The 15,888-nt window shown below is 39.2% G+C and overlaps 1 protein-coding gene across 3 annotated transcripts in view; it reads right to left on the bottom strand.

Moving 5' to 3' along the window:
* The window catches only part of trib2 (tribbles pseudokinase 2), a 43,439-nt gene that overhangs the window by 26,656 nt on the left and 895 nt on the right, over positions 1 to 15,888 (bottom strand). For 2 of the 3 annotated variants that reach the window (XM_088403666.1, XM_088403668.1), the window contains exons 1-3: positions 15,435 to 15,861; positions 14,169 to 14,264; positions 13,001 to 13,088 (exon numbers count right to left, since the gene is read on the bottom strand). The gene's annotated coding sequence lies outside the window, so the exon portion shown is untranslated. Of the gene's footprint in view, positions 1 to 13,000; positions 13,089 to 14,168; positions 14,265 to 15,434; positions 15,862 to 15,888 lie in introns of those variants that run through there. The other variant, XM_088403667.1, reaches the window with a different exon arrangement.

Genomic DNA, 15,888 nt, shown 5'->3' with positions numbered 1-15,888 from the left:
AAACATTACCAAGAGTGCTATCTCACTGCGGTCTTGGCTTTAAGAGCGTCAAGAGTGGCAGAAAGCATCGTAAATAACACAAATGCGACAGGCGTCCAGAGGAAGGACGGTGGCCTAATGCAGAAACTAAGCAGCCATCCATTCTCGTGAATAAAAGGGTGCTTTTAAACGGACTGGGGAATTAAGGAAACGGGTTTTGGTGCCAGGTTAGAGTTATGGATGAGTTATCATGGTACCTGTCTGCATTTGTCCCCAAGTCACCGTATTATGGTTTGTACTCCGTCTCTATGCCCGCCAGGCGATGTACGTAGGGAGTATGGAACCTTTGAAAAGTAAACTGTCCTAATCCTGCAAATAGAGATCGCAATAAACTGCTGCGGGGCAAGAGGAATATACATTTTGAGGCTTTTCTTTCTTCAGCTGACATAAGTTGAAGCGACCTCAAATGACATGATTGAAGTATCCGCCTGTAACAAGTACTTGAAAGAATTCAGTTAATGGTAATTAATATTTTAATACAATAATATTAAGATCACACTGGAACAGTGAAGACATGTGAAAAGAAAGATAAATCAAATGTTTGTTTTGTGGCCAACAAAGAGGTTTGCTGAGACAAGGTTATGATAGATTCAGACCTGGTACATTGTTTCCAACAATGAAAAAGAACCCGAATAATGTGAACATGTCAAAATCTAAAGTGGAATACATACTTCCCTTTGAGTCACAGTGTTATTGGCCAGTCTCTGATTTTGGCGTTTGGCTTAAGGAAAGGGGAATTTTTTCCAAACATCTTACATTTTAGCCTTTTCCCCTTTGAAAGATAGTAATACTGTAATACACACACACACACGCATGAACATAAACAATGGCCTGGTCACTCATTTTGCACTAGATGTTCTTAGCCACAATCAAAGCTAGGTGCTTTTGAGACATATCACTACAAATTAATCATTTTTAAACAAGCCTAAAAGAACTATGCCGGCATTGATGAAAAAGCCAGCTAGTCCTCATCTTTTTTTCTTGCCAGCGGCGATGTTGGCATGGCAACGACGGCAGAGCGAGAGAACCAGAGTGAGAGGGAAACACCGGTCCGTCGGCAAATGGGTCATGCGGAGAAGCCGGCACTGTTAAAGCGTTACGCGCTTTGGCCTTGACTTATTCGGACACACAGTTGTTTTCCATATGGCCCGTGTGTTGCAACACGTACTGTTAAAGTATAAGCCGGGTTGTATTTTGAATCTTTGGAAGACGGCCAAAAAACCTTTCGATAACTAGGCGCAGAAGTTAAATGAAAGCCAGACGTGAAGAACACTGCATGGACACAAAGAAACAAAGATGGCTGATCAAAAACTTATTGTATGACAAAAATAGTCAAATATTTTAAACACGCAAAACAACCTGCCAAAAACGATGGATAGAACAAAAAAAAGTTCACATGAAGTTGACATTTAAAAAACAAATACGGAGGTTATAAAAATGGACAAATATTTGAAAACAAGATGTTTTACGAATTAAATCATGGCAACGTGTATATCCATTGTCGAAACATTGGCAAAGTGGCGTGACGCAAGGAAAGCCGGTGCTTGCCGGATGGCGAACCGGTGGGGTCGGTGGGGCCGACCGGTTTTGTCTACCCGCCGACTTTCGCAATCGCTCGTAAATCGTGTCGCAGGTGATGTAACGCGATCTAAAGAACACGCATTTGCACACGGGGTAGCCTATATTTCGGCACGTCTGAGCGGCTGGCTCGCCTGGCGTCGGGTTACATCACCCTTCAGAGAACGGATGCTCCGATTACAGGAAAGGCAAACACAGGCCTCTGGGGTCTGCGCGAGTGTGTGCGCTCCCTTTGTGCGCTTATGTAACCAATCAGACTGCCCGACGCGCTTCTCTCGACGGAGGCCTCCGGCTTTGGGTTCGAGTTTCATCACTCGATTGGGCACACAATTTGGGGGGTGTTTGGATAGCGGAGATGATGTACTCGTCTCCCCGAGCTGTGAGTGCAACCTGCTGAGATATTACATATGAACGCACACGTCAATGTTGAGTGTCGCCATTTTAGTGAACTAAATGATCAGTTAGCACAGAAACCCATTAATAAATATTTCTCTCTCTCTCTCTCTCTCTCTCTCCCTATATATATATATATATATATATATATATATATATATATATATAAATATATATACATATATATATATATATATATATATATATATATATATATATATACAAGGAGTGTTAGAAACCAATGTTTTAACTAAACATTTATTACATGTTAAAATGTAGCATATTGTAAAAAGTTGTGTTTTATGCGAGACGCATGCCATGTATAGAACAATATAAATAAATTTGATGTTGCTGATGGCTTGTTGCTTCTTTGAACTTAATTCACTTGAATAGTTAAGTCTTTGCAAAGCTTTTATATATTGTTACAGGACATAAGCTCAATACGTACCATATTGAATCAAACTGAATCAAACTTCAAATTGAATTAACCCGAATTGAATAAATTCACCTGAAAATATTTTGTTGTAGATCTGTGCACATATTATATATATATATATATATATATATATATATATATATATATATATATATATATATATATATATATATATATATATATATATATATATATATATATATATAGGGAGAGAGAGAGAGAGAGAGAGAGAGAGAGAGCTGCAAGACCAGGCTTATGTCACAGATTAGTTTTGAGTTACTGATGAAAATTAAAATTTTTAACAGAGATGTTGATTTTGGCATGTCTACAAAAACAAATTCTTTAAAGGTGTTGACTTTCCTTTTCCAGAAGCCAAAAGCTTCAAATTAATCGAAATAAATGAAAATAAGGGATGAGCAGATAATATGGGGATTTCAACTGGGCAACAAACATTGCTGTAACTTCATCCATTTTTGAATTATCACTGTGTATTATAAATAATTTTAAATGGAATTTTAAAAGTGGAGAATTACAATATAGCAATATCTCAATTATTATTTTTGGAGACGTAAGGTTGATTTTGTGAAAATGATGGATGGATCGGCGTCACACATATTCAGCTGTTTAGCCATGTTGCATTAAGTCATGTGAATTTAGGCTGAAGCGTGTTTTTACAGCCCAGGGAATCCCATTGGATTAATGCCGTGTACAATTGCGGCGATGATGCCGGCGTATACTGTATACCTCCCACAGGGATAAACAAAACACCCTGACACGTGCTCTGCGTGCAATCTTGGCGGTGAATGTACGACATTTCCTCGATTGGATGCGCTTCCTCGGGGTGTCCGTGACTCATCGCTCATCGCGTCGGGAAAATCCTCATGCTGCCGCTCACACGAGAGCAAAACAAAAAGAGCTTTTTCTATGCTTCTTAATGAGCTCTGCCGATGGGCTGGGTAACTCCCCCAGGTTGCGGTCGGAAAAGTCATCAGCCGTGCACCAATGAACTAAAAACTCCAGTGAGACTGGCAGACCTTCTGTGCTTTTCTGGTTACCTGATGTTTGATTTGATGCTGATGCCTCCGCTTCATTTGACAGGGGATTGGTGGGGGGTAGGGGGTTTAACATCACACCTCATTAATTTTGTTAAAGCCAAAGCCGTCAGGTGGAGGAGACTCCTGCTTGTCGTTAGAATAAATGTACATACGTACGTTATCCCTTATTTACTCTTTATCGCATTGCAAAGCATTTTTTTTCAACAGTCTAACCTTGTTTGAATCACGAAAGAGAAAGTTGTCTGTGAAAGGAGCAAGCACAAGAAGGCACATGACTCATGCTGCTACAAAAAGATAGGAGGCACCGTGACCTGACCACAGGACTGAACGGTCCATGGATGGCCGTTATGTTCTTGAAAAAGAAGAAAGCAGCAATTGTGTGAACTGAGAACTGATAGCACACACACACACACACACACACACACACGAACCGCGATGGAGTGATGGTCGTCACGTTGCTGCTGTGTGCTCTGCCAAACCTTTAATGCGGCAAAGTTTGAGTAACTAGGGGCTATTGTAATGAAAAGAGGACTAGACAGAATATGTTCCAGACATATCTCTGTCAGTCCTCCTCGCGAACAAAAAACATCTTTTTAGATGCCATGTTTTTTGTTCGCTCGTCTTCGTTCCTTGTGTGTTATTATATGTTCTAGTTTGACTGAACCCGACACTTGTCTTGCGTGACAGCAAGACGCAGCAAATGGTCTGTCACATACCTTGCAACCTGCAACCAACCCTGCCAACAGATCTACCCACCTAAGTGACATACAGTTTATATCCATCCTACGACCTGCATAATGATGATGGATTTATTTATCAAACAACTGAATGACCAAACTGTCAGAGAAATCTACATAGAAGACTCGAGACGAGCCCAAATGCTAAACAGCAAACTAGTAACTCAGACCAACCGAGATTGACTTTTCTTTGCCCGCAAGGGAGGACTCGGCTTCCACTGTCGTGTTTGCCTCAGAGCCGTCGGAGCCCAGCCGTCCCCGCTTGCTTTTTATTCATTCAGCAAAGCATTATACAATACAAGAAATAACAAAACGTGCCAGCCGGGGACCGCCAGCAACTGGGCCATGGTTTCATCTCACACTTTCCTGTGTCAACAGCTTTATCTAAGTACTAGGGCGAGATGAACTAGGACTGCATAGATGGATAGCAATGCATGTTATTCTAGGCAAGAAATAAACACATACTGATAGCAACCTAATATATGATTCCTTTCACACAAACCGATCAACCTACCTAGCAAGTGAATGACCAATTGACATGCGGATAACTCCCAACAAAAAAAACATTTATGGCCTAACTGGACCCACCAACATAAAGACAATGAAATATATACGAACTAACCAACCAAATCCAACACAACAACCTACAGTACCAACCCACAGTATCCGAATGTTGGATAACTAAATGAAACCGAGCAACCAGTTTGTATAATTCTGACCTACAAGGCTACCAAAACAAGTGACCTAGCCATGACCAATAATCTGTCTCGTCACTACGTCATCACTACTGACAACCTACCTGTCGATGAAATGACCCACCAAGCAAACCTTCGACCAACCTTTCTTCATATCTTAATGACTGACGGAATTACCTATCCAGCGTAACTACCAATGTAACAAACATACAGTATTTCTCTACAAGTGCCAGCCAACAGTGAACATTATTTTGTTATAAAGGCAGAATTTTGTCGCGAACCGTAGATAGGAATTGATTTAGTTTAATATTATATTAATCTAGTAATTTAATATAAATGAATTCCTTTCATAAAGGTTTTAGGGTTCTTTTTCAGTAAAAACCCATGTGTGAACTAAAATATGTAGAAGATGTCATTCTATGATTCAGGTATAGCAAATGCAGCGTCCAGTGAATTTGAAACTGACGCCGGTGAGTCATCGGCTGGCGGTGCACAACATCACTGATGCGAGGGTCCCTGAAGAGACAGACAGACAAAGATCCCCGTGGAAAGTCTGCAACGGCGATACTGAGTTTCCATGGCAACCCGGCCTGACTAGAACATGATGTTTTTTTTACCCTTTCTCAAATGAGGCGTCATTTGAGGTCCATGTGATGGTCTTTGTGTACACACTTGACAAAGCCAGGGCATACCGCCAGGTGACAACCACAGAGGGACCGTTGCATTTCGGGCAAACAAAACGATTTGGCATTCGCAGTCTTGCTGTTTTGTGATGTCACGGTGATAAAGTCAAGGTGACCCCACAATGCTTCCGACATGGAATAGGGCATTGGAATACTGAGCTGAATCGCCCATGATGCAATAGTATCTGTGTTAATTTTAAAGTGTATATAAACCCAGTCAATTGGATATTTTAAGAAGAAAACAGCTTAATTTTATTTAATTATGAGTTTACTGACACATCTACTCTATTTAATGACCCAAACACTGACCAGGTATACAACAATCGGTGGAAATTGTATTTAGTCTATGAACCAACCTATAGTATCAATCATACATAGTGACTGACTAACCAACCATCCTATGGTTATTAACTGATATACTGCACCTATATTATTACAGACTGACCTTCCAACCAGTAAGACTTGTACGTATTTACAGTATCTACTGGATAGCGATGGGATTAGACACAAACCCCCCAAAACGAGATGTCTCACGAGATTTAAAAATGAGACAATATGAGATTTTCACAATATCTATAATACGACCTCATGCCTAATAGAAATTTTCCAGTTTTCAAAATGTTTTCTTCTTACTGAGATGACTGCAAGAAAATTCATGATATAGACCAGGGGTGTCAAACTAATTTTTATCGTGGGCCACATTGTAGTTATAGTTTTTGTCAGAGGGCCGGAATACATCTAAAAACAGTCTAAAAAAGTCAGTCATTGCTTAAATTTTTACGTACCCCTGAATTTCTCTAAAATTAGGACTTTAAAATAGAAAAACATGTCTAATAAACACAATTTTCGCTTATTTACATCCTTACCTAGTTTTGAAATCAGAGGCTGGTAAAAACTGTTCAAAAAATAGCTCTTGAACAGATTTTTTTTTTTTTTTTATTAAGAAAACCTGCAAGTTTAGCTAGAAACTTGAAATCAAATCAGCATTTGGCGGGCCACATAAAATGATGTGGCGGGCCGGTTCTGGCCCCCTGGCCTTGAGTTTGACACCTGTGATCTAGACGGAAATGTAAATATGAAAGGAAAGTCAGGCCCATTTTTCAGCTAACCCTTTTCTCTTACTGAATAGTTTAGATCATGTAAGCTGTGGTTATGGCAAAGTTTTTTGTGGTGCTTAAAAACTGTATTTGTCATATCTGCCAACATTTTACCTTTATTTTCTTCAACTGGAAAACCAAAATATTACCAAACAGGTGATTTAAAAGAAATAATGTCATTTCTCCTGCAGGACTGCAGCTATTGAATATTTTGGAATTTGGATATATATATGCTGTATCTTTTGCACAGAAAACTCTCCTCCCTCAAATTTTGTTCACTGAGACAAAGTGACGTAAGAACGACTGTACATCCATGGGTTGTTTAAAAGTGATCAGTAGGAACAGCAACTGTGTCAGGTTGTTATCATCATAGAGAGTTTTTAAACTGCCTTTGAAAACTAACCCAACTGCTCTTGCGTGGCAATTCTGAGCACTTGGACGCTGTTAGCTAACCACTCACATACTGGAAACTGCGCTAAACACATACCAGGCACCATACAATAAAATGTGAATATAATTAAGTCGATTTTTTAGCGCCCTGAATTGGCAATCGAACGTGATTTCAGAGCAACTTTTTGTTTGTTTTTTTTAGGTGGAGACTCACTCCGGGAGCGACAGTTTGTGCAGTAGAAAAGTCAAGCTTGTTGCTGTCACAACATGCCGCCAGAAAAAAACTTGAAAATAAAAGCATTCAAAGATATTGTTGTCCAAATATAAACTTTGGTAAGGTAAGCTTTATTTTGAAGTTGGCTGGCTGACTCACCACTTTCGGAATCACGTTCTACTGTCATGTAGAGCGTTAATAAGTAGTACAGTCCTTCATGTATTCCACTGACAAAAGAAGAAATGAAAGGAAAATAGATTTTGCGAGATCTTGTCCTTAAAGATCTCATCCTATCCCTTTACTGACTGAGCTACAGCCTATATAGTGACAACCAAATGACCAACTTAAGTATCTGCTTAGTACTTATTGACCGAAGTGGAGGTTAAATTAATGAAATGCACGTTACCAAAATCCAATACTTTGCTTTAAGAAAATAATGTCTGGTGTAAATTTTCCAAAATTATCAGAAACAATTGTTTTTGCATGTAACCATTAAATTGTGCAACTGTAACACCCCCCCACCCCCACTCCTACCCATGGAACACCAGTGATATTTGTGGGTCATATTAACCCGTGTTTTAAGTAAGAACTTTTAAAAATACACCAACAAAAATGACGTAAAGAGCCATTTTTTATTGGATATGTTAATTTTACATAATAAGCCAAGCAGAAGTCACTACAAAAAGTACATTCAACATTTACTGTAACTTTCAAATGGGCCAGTTTGACCCACAGCTTAACAGGAGGGCTCCAGCCAATCACTGCATTAACTTTTGCTGCATTTGGTTCATCTAGGAAGGTCTAATAGCTCAGATGAGTTCTATCTTGTCCACATCTCAAAAGCTTTACGTAGTTGTCTCACTCCTCCGTGTAAACGTGTCAGTCTTATGTCTCGCCACCCCACCTCCCGCAACCACAAGCTCCTACTCGCTCTCCCCCGCGCCATTTTTGGTCATATTCAGACAGATGTTGACTGCTGAAAGAAGTTGGTGGTTCCGAGAGCAAAGCTGGGAGATCCTGTCCAGAATTTTGCAAGCATTTAGATGGAATTTTATCATTTACATTAACTGTGTTTTTGGTGTCCTAGTGCAGGGGTTCTCAATTTTTTTGAACCCAGGGATCTTTTACTGGGGAGGGATTTCATGAAGGATTTATGTAATATGAAAATCAATCAAAGTAGTGAGGTGTAGTTTCGTGTAGTTTATTGAATTTGTTTGAGTGATTGCTCCTCATTGTATATACTGTTGTTTTTTTTTGTTCCAACGGTACTTAGCTGCTAGCCTCCCTGAACTCCAGTTCGAAGACCACCGAGAAGGGTGCTAAGAAACTGAACATGTGGTTAACTCTACAGAACAATCAAATCCTCATTCATAATTCTTTATAAGGAGCAGCGGCTCGTATCATTTTCAAATACGTGTGGTCTCCTCCGAGGTAAACGTACCCAAAGTAAACGTGTGGGAGTTCATTTGACACTGTATATTGAGATGCGGTATATTTGACTTGATGAAAAGCAATTTGCCTTGAGCCGTTGAGTCAACAAGCGCTCTTCTCGTGAAACGGCGAATCCCGTTTATTTTACTGGGAGTCGCGTTCCTCGACCGCTTCAGAAGCGCAACGGTAATCTCTATGAAATCTCGCCCCCACCACGCCTGCCGGTTTGCTCAGCTTGGGGGTTTATCATTTAGGATTCTATGAGCATATTTTGCTATTAAAACACTTGGAAAAGATGAAGAAAAAACAAGCCTGCCTAGACTGAATTTGCAAATGTGGAGTGCAATCTGTAGTTTGTTTTAACATTCTTTTGAAATTATTTACAACCAACCGGAAGAAGCATGTAATTTATTAACAATAAGAAAGCAGCGTGGCCCTTTATCACATTTGATTGCAAATCTTACAACACATACAGAGGATAAAATTCCGACATTGCTTACGAACCTTTCTAGGTGGAAGAATTTTGAAAGAAAACCCTAATGAGGGATGCAGCTGCAGAAAATGGATTGATTGGATAAACTTGGAGGCTTAACTACGCCAAAATGGCTGCTGTAAAACATGTTAAACTTCCTGTTCAATTTCTGTAATAGGTCATTGAGACTTTTTTATGATTGAATTTCATGGTTCTTTCCATCTGAAGAAAAAAAAAAAAAGCAGACAGACACACACATACACGTATAAATACACACAAACAAAACTTCCCGTCCTGGCATCCATTTCCTGCAGCACAACCTCCCTGTTCTTATTACACAAGACTTGAGCCGGAGCTGGAGCTCTGCCACGTTTCACAAGAGCCCAGTCGGTGCATCCGAGGGTTAACAATGCGGCTGCGGTCGCCCTCACCACAGGAAGGAAGATATTTGCTTTGGTTGTCACGCAAAAAAATAAAATGAATGGGCGACACAGTCGGTTTGATGAACGCTGGCTTTCCGATAGCCTGCTTGACCCCGTGTGACGGGGGAGATGGGAACTTATGATTTCTGCGTTTTACAATTCTCACATTAAGTTTAACTGTACACTTGAAACTATAGATCACGGTAAGTGAGTGTTGTCTTTTTAAAAATGGGGACAGCTGCACAATATTATGTATCAGAGAAACAACTGATGAAAAGTATTCAAATGACAGCTTCACAACTTAAGGACTTTGCATGTGTATTCAGAAATGAACACAAAGCATATTTAAAAGTATCTCAAAACAAATTCCAGGCTCTGTAATTATTATTTTTGAATAATTTGTGGAATGTCACATACCGTATATAGTTACCTCTTTTGATTTTCTAACCTTTTTGTCCAGAACACATCATATTAAATCACTATAGTACTGTTCACGTGGCTCCGTTTGGGTTGAAGCTTGGAAAAATGGGAAAAGGCCGGGAAAGCTGGGAACACCTCCAGAATCCGGCAACACCGACCAAGCGTAACATTCCACATGGAGCCACATAACGGGTGAATGTGGGAGTGCGTGTGTGCCATATGTGGGAGAAGAGTGATGCAATTCCCAGGAAGTGAAGCCAGAGAGGACACAAGCATGGCGACGGTGGCCAGGAAGGAAGTAAGGTAGCTTGGGGGGGCAAATGTGCTGTGCCATCAGTTGCTATCTATTGTGGGGGTTTTTTCTATTGTATCGTGATCTCAGTTTAGTGAATTTTAACCAGATGTTAATATATATATATATATATATATATATATATATATATATATATATATATATATATATATATATATATATATATATATATATATATTTTTTTTTTTTTTTTTTTCTGTTGGAAAATGTGAGGGTCAAAATTACGGGTATTTTTGTGAAATTTTACTCATTTGTTTAGTATATGTCATTCAAGTCTCGTAGTTTTTAATCTGTTTTACAAAAATACCTTTTTTTTGTAATATGTTTTTTTTACATGTTTTTGTCTAACAATTTCTGCATGAACATTTCTTGTGATAAATATTTATTAAAGATTAACTTGATTTTAAAACCATAAATTTGTTTTTTTTTATCTAGGATTTTACCCTGCGAAATATTTGGTATTTTACTGTCTTTCTGTATGATGTGTTAATGTCATGTTTATTTTGTATAATATTTTGATTTAAGTCATATTTTTTAAATGTTATATGGCTGATTTTTTATTATTTTGTGCAATATTTTAATATTTTTCTTTTCGAAACTTATATTGTTGGTTTATTTGCTTTTCATGTCGTTTTAAATTATTTTTGCTATCCGTGTATTTTTTCTCAAATTTTGGTCATCATTTTGCAGATTTTCAGAATACGTTTCCATTATTTCTAATATGCATCTGATGTTTTTGCACATCTTTGCATTTCAAAGAACATTTGAAGAGGATCTCCATAAAGTAAGAAAGGAGGAGACGGGAGGGAAGGGCTCTGGAAAATGCGCTAAGGAAACAGTTGCATTGTGGGAAAACACCTGCCTGACTGAGCGTGCCACAAAAGCGTGTGAGTCACTTATTGAGGCTGGTATCTATTTTAACTGCAGTAGGTAAGCCCTCTATTTCTGAACACGGCGGCCGTTGCAGTGGGCGGCCAGTCGTCCTTGAGGCGTCTCAAGTGCGGGATTCGGTTACAGCAGAGGGAACACTGGCAAGGACGAATGAAGGAGGAGGAGGAGGAGGAGGAGGAGGAGGGAGGCGAAGGCAGGAAGGAGGGAGGGAGGGAGGGAGCCACGAGGAACACAGGCGGTGAGTCAGAGGCCAAAGTAATTCCATCTCGGAATTCCGTCTATCTTTTCATCAATGGAAGGCTAGAGAGGCAAAGCTGTTCAATGAAACGCCAGGGAACATCCAAAAGTGCTCTTTTTAATGTCTTTCATTTATTGAAAATGAATCTGCGGGCATGGGATGAAATCGTCTTTGTTTAGCGCATCCCCACGCTATTATTTGCACATTTGCTCGCCATGTATTGAGTCATTATGTGGCTTTGGCAAGCCAAGTTCTTTCCGATGAAATCCTCTGAAGGACGCGAAACAAGAGGATTCGATTCAGAAGTGTTTCCTGGTTTTTAAGGAGACAATGCAACCTTCTTTATGCTCTAAATCTCGCAAAAACATTGAAAAACTGAAATCAGGATCTTAGCAACTATCGATAGTCACAGGCCAGATTCGTCCCGCTTCCGCATTTTGTCCCCAGAACAATACTATTCACTTTTTTTTCCTGATGTCGACACTTACACATGCATAAAATGTGACATTCTATCCCACACTTCTGCAGCAAAAAAAAAAAAAAACTGGACACACCCCTAAAACAAACGTAACGTTGGCAAAATGGTTAGATAAGAGAGAGGACACACAATTATTTGTTTGTACAATGCAAAGAAAAGGCAGTTTGTCTTAAATAAAGAAACGGTAAGAAACGGTGGCTGTATTCAAAGAATACAATCTGCACCGACACTATGAATTCAGTCACAAACATAAGTATGATAAATCACAGAAAGAGGTATTAATATTTACTTGTGTGGCAATAATATTGTTATTTATTTTCATTTTTTTAACAGTCAAAATCCCGGAAAAGGGTATTAATATTTGGTTATGTGTGGCATAGCAAAAAGCAATCAACGCTCATGTTCATACATCCCTGCGATAGATGTAAGGAGACAATATTACTAGAGCATATTTTCCTTATCTTTTGCAAAAACAACTTATATAACTGCCGTTGACTGAGTCACTTGGAAATGACCATGACTACTATACTGCAGCTGGACATTTAAAGTTATCAAATATATTACTAACGTGGTGTCCCTTGTGAAATTTTAGCTCAGTGAAGGGCTAAAAAAATAGGCACTGTATTTTGTAAAATCCTCTGCAAACACATTGTTTTTTTTTAATTGTAGTTTTCATTGAATATTGCTGTAACATTTAAAATAATTTCTGTTTTGATCCAATAGATGCTTTAGTATTTTCTGTTTAGTATTCTCTTACATTTGTGTACACATTTGTGTCTCTTACATTTGGCATTTTCCCTGTTTTTTTTTGTTTTTTTTATTGTTAATTTTTTCTTTTCACGGTTTGTGTCAATGACCTCATAATATTTTTGTCTTTTTTTGTTGTTGAATATTTTAGTAATTTGCGACATTCTGTGCAACAAGCTTTTGATTTTCAGCGATGGTAGATCGACCTCAGAACAGCAATCGGGCACTGACATATGTTCTAGTTTATATCGAAACATTTTTCACAACTGACCTGTTTAGATGTTATCTGATTAGCTGAAATGAATGCTTCATACTGCCACTCCTTGTCTGTGACCTTGTCCAGTTTATTAGCTTTCCGACTACGAAGGAGACACAAAACAAGTGAGATCAACATGACAAAAACATGACCAGTCGTTCAATAGTTGGTGGAGCAGAGAACCGCAAAAAGCCTGGTAATGGAAGGAAACCTTTGGCCCTGGAAAAGGCATCAAACCTCATCAGGCCAACAAAATTTCACCACAATTATGAAGTTCTGCTTTCAACCTTGTGGTGTCCTCATCTTGTTCTCAAGGTTTTGGCTCAACCCGCCAGGTCTCGACTCGAGCGGTGTGGCATGCAGCCACTTGACACAGGCCTGGATTCTTGTGTGTGTGTGTGTGTGTGTGTGTGTGTGTGTGTGTGTGTGTGTGTGTGTGCGTGTGTGTGCGTGTGCAAATGCTGGCTATGACCTCGACAAACCTGAGCAAAATCATGTGCCCAATGCAAACATAGTGACGATAATTAGAAAGTCTTTGGTCGCGAAAAACTATTTTTGTCCATTAGAAATGCAATTGACAACCATTCTTTTATTATTTTGTTTTATACATATGCCTTTACATAGATAAAGCTGAAATTGCACTGTTTTCATGTTTCAGCTATTCGATACTTGTGTAGTTTTTTTTTTCCACTACTTGAGTTATTGTTTGGAGGATCCTTTTTTTGCTTGAATCAAAATATTCTGAAGACCTTTTGGTCAAGCCTTATGGCTCTGATTGGTTGTTTTTCTTCAAGCATGGTGGTTTCTTAAAATCTGATTACAAGACACCCATGATGAGCGTTTTTGCTTTCTTCCTATTTGTTTTTTAAACATTGTAATGTACTGTTCAATCAATCAATGTGGCCAGGGAGGGATTTTTATGACAGATCGACAGTTCTATTGCTGTCAGCTTTTACTAAGTTATAAAAAATATGACTTTTACCCCCCTCCAAACTAAAAATTTGGTAACCTAAAAGTTGTGTTCATTGTAGTTAAAATGAAAAGAAAGAAAGAAAGAAAGAAAGAAAGACATTGGAAGGAATGTGTTTTGAAACCCTACATAATGTGGTCCATTAAGTTGCAATTAATTAATAATGTCTCATTATATTAAATGCTGGGTGAGTTGTAATCACATCTGTCTTACATTTCTCAGATTGAAGGTTCAACTCCAAGCTCTGGACTTCCTGTGAGCGTTTAACATCAGTTTGCGTGGATTCTCGCCAGTTGCTCCGGTTGCCTTCTGCATTCCAAAATCATGGATGTTAGGTTTACTGACGATTCTCAATTCTCCATGAAAGCGAATGGTTGTTTGTCTATACGTTCCTTGCTTGGCTAGTGACTCCAAAGCGTTAAGGTTGATCTAAACACACACACACACACACACACACACACACACACACACACACACACACACACACACACACACACACACACACACACACACACACACACACACACGCACGCACGGTTCCGCTGAAGAAAAAAAGAATAGATGATTGACGTTTATTGTCAAGCAAGCCTGAGGGGAGCGGAAGGCCAAACCACCGCAGAACACAGAGCTGGATCGAGTGCAGTGGGTTTTGGAACGGCCCCATCGCGTTCGTCTGGTACAAAGGGAAGACTGCGGTTCTTGGAGAGCGCATACGCCATTGCTTCTCCGCTGATTTGCTTAGTAGCGTCTTCTGCGAGTATGAGTCATCTTTGGTGAGATGCTACGGCGTTCTCACAAGGACATCTAATGGATTCGCTGAATCCAATCTAACATTATTTTAGTGCAGGTGTTTCGTTTACACGTTTGATAAATTTGTCTGCTTGTTGGGGCAGTGGCACTATATTTCCAGCAGATGGGGCTAAAGTTAAAAAAGATTAGCTTTGTACATTACTGCTCACTACAGGACTGGCGTGGAAATGTCTCACCCAACAGCAAGATTTTGGTCGCGTGTTAAATTAACAAAATAAAAGATTAAAGTTTGATGTACTAATATTAAACTCGAGCGCCTTGAGCTGTCCTCGACTAAATACTGGGCAACCCTTGAATACAGAGAAAATAATAAAGTATATGCATTTGTGTTCCTGTTCTGTGTGCAGTATGAGTCACCAACAGATGCAACACTGCAGGCTTAGAGGATTCATTATGATAAATGGGAGCTGTATGGATTTCTTTGTGGAGGAGACATGAAACCTTGGCAACAGCAGAACACCCTCTCACCCGTAAGAGTAGCTTTGACTGATAGCTTACAATGTATTTTGCATATCCGAGGATGATTTACGCCCTTCTGAATATGAATAGAATACCTAAACAAACGATTTTTAAGTGGGAGTGTATCAGCTATCTCCCACCATGTTATATAGCAATATGAATTGACTACGTATGCACCTCATTTGATGGACAACATGCAGAACTAATTACCTGCTGGATGTCGGAATGACCGAAGTTATAAACCTAAACGGGATAAGAGGCAGCGTTGTATACGACTGTCTTGTGCATATTCTGAAGAGGGAAAAAAAAAGTTTATCGTGGTTTTGAGAAGCTAGGCAATGACGCCATCGTGTGGACAACGTGTTGACAAAACTAGTCTCTCGTCGTTGAATCTCGAGTGAATTGTAAGAAAAAAAATAATACGAATATACCAACGCAGAACTTCTCGCAGAGAAGACGAGCAGGTGCAAATTTAAGAACTAAATACAGCCGTCATTTTTTCTTGTCCGGGATGTGGGCGCGCAAGGACTTACTATTTAGTTTTGATATGCTAATACAAAAAAACTTGGAGTTTGTTCCAACTTAGAACAAATAAAAAATAGCACTAGGTCGAATGCCAACCTTACAATAATGGCTCATCAGAGTGCAATTTACGAGGGGAAAA

The sequence above is a fragment of the Hippichthys cyanospilos genome, chromosome 20, assembly GCF_059441005.1.
Source record: "Hippichthys cyanospilos isolate Australia breed blue-spotted pipefish chromosome 20, RoL_Hcya_1.0, whole genome shotgun sequence".
NCBI lineage: Eukaryota > Metazoa > Chordata > Actinopteri > Syngnathiformes > Syngnathidae > Hippichthys > Hippichthys cyanospilos.
This window is presented reverse-complemented; position numbering and strand designations above follow the sequence as displayed.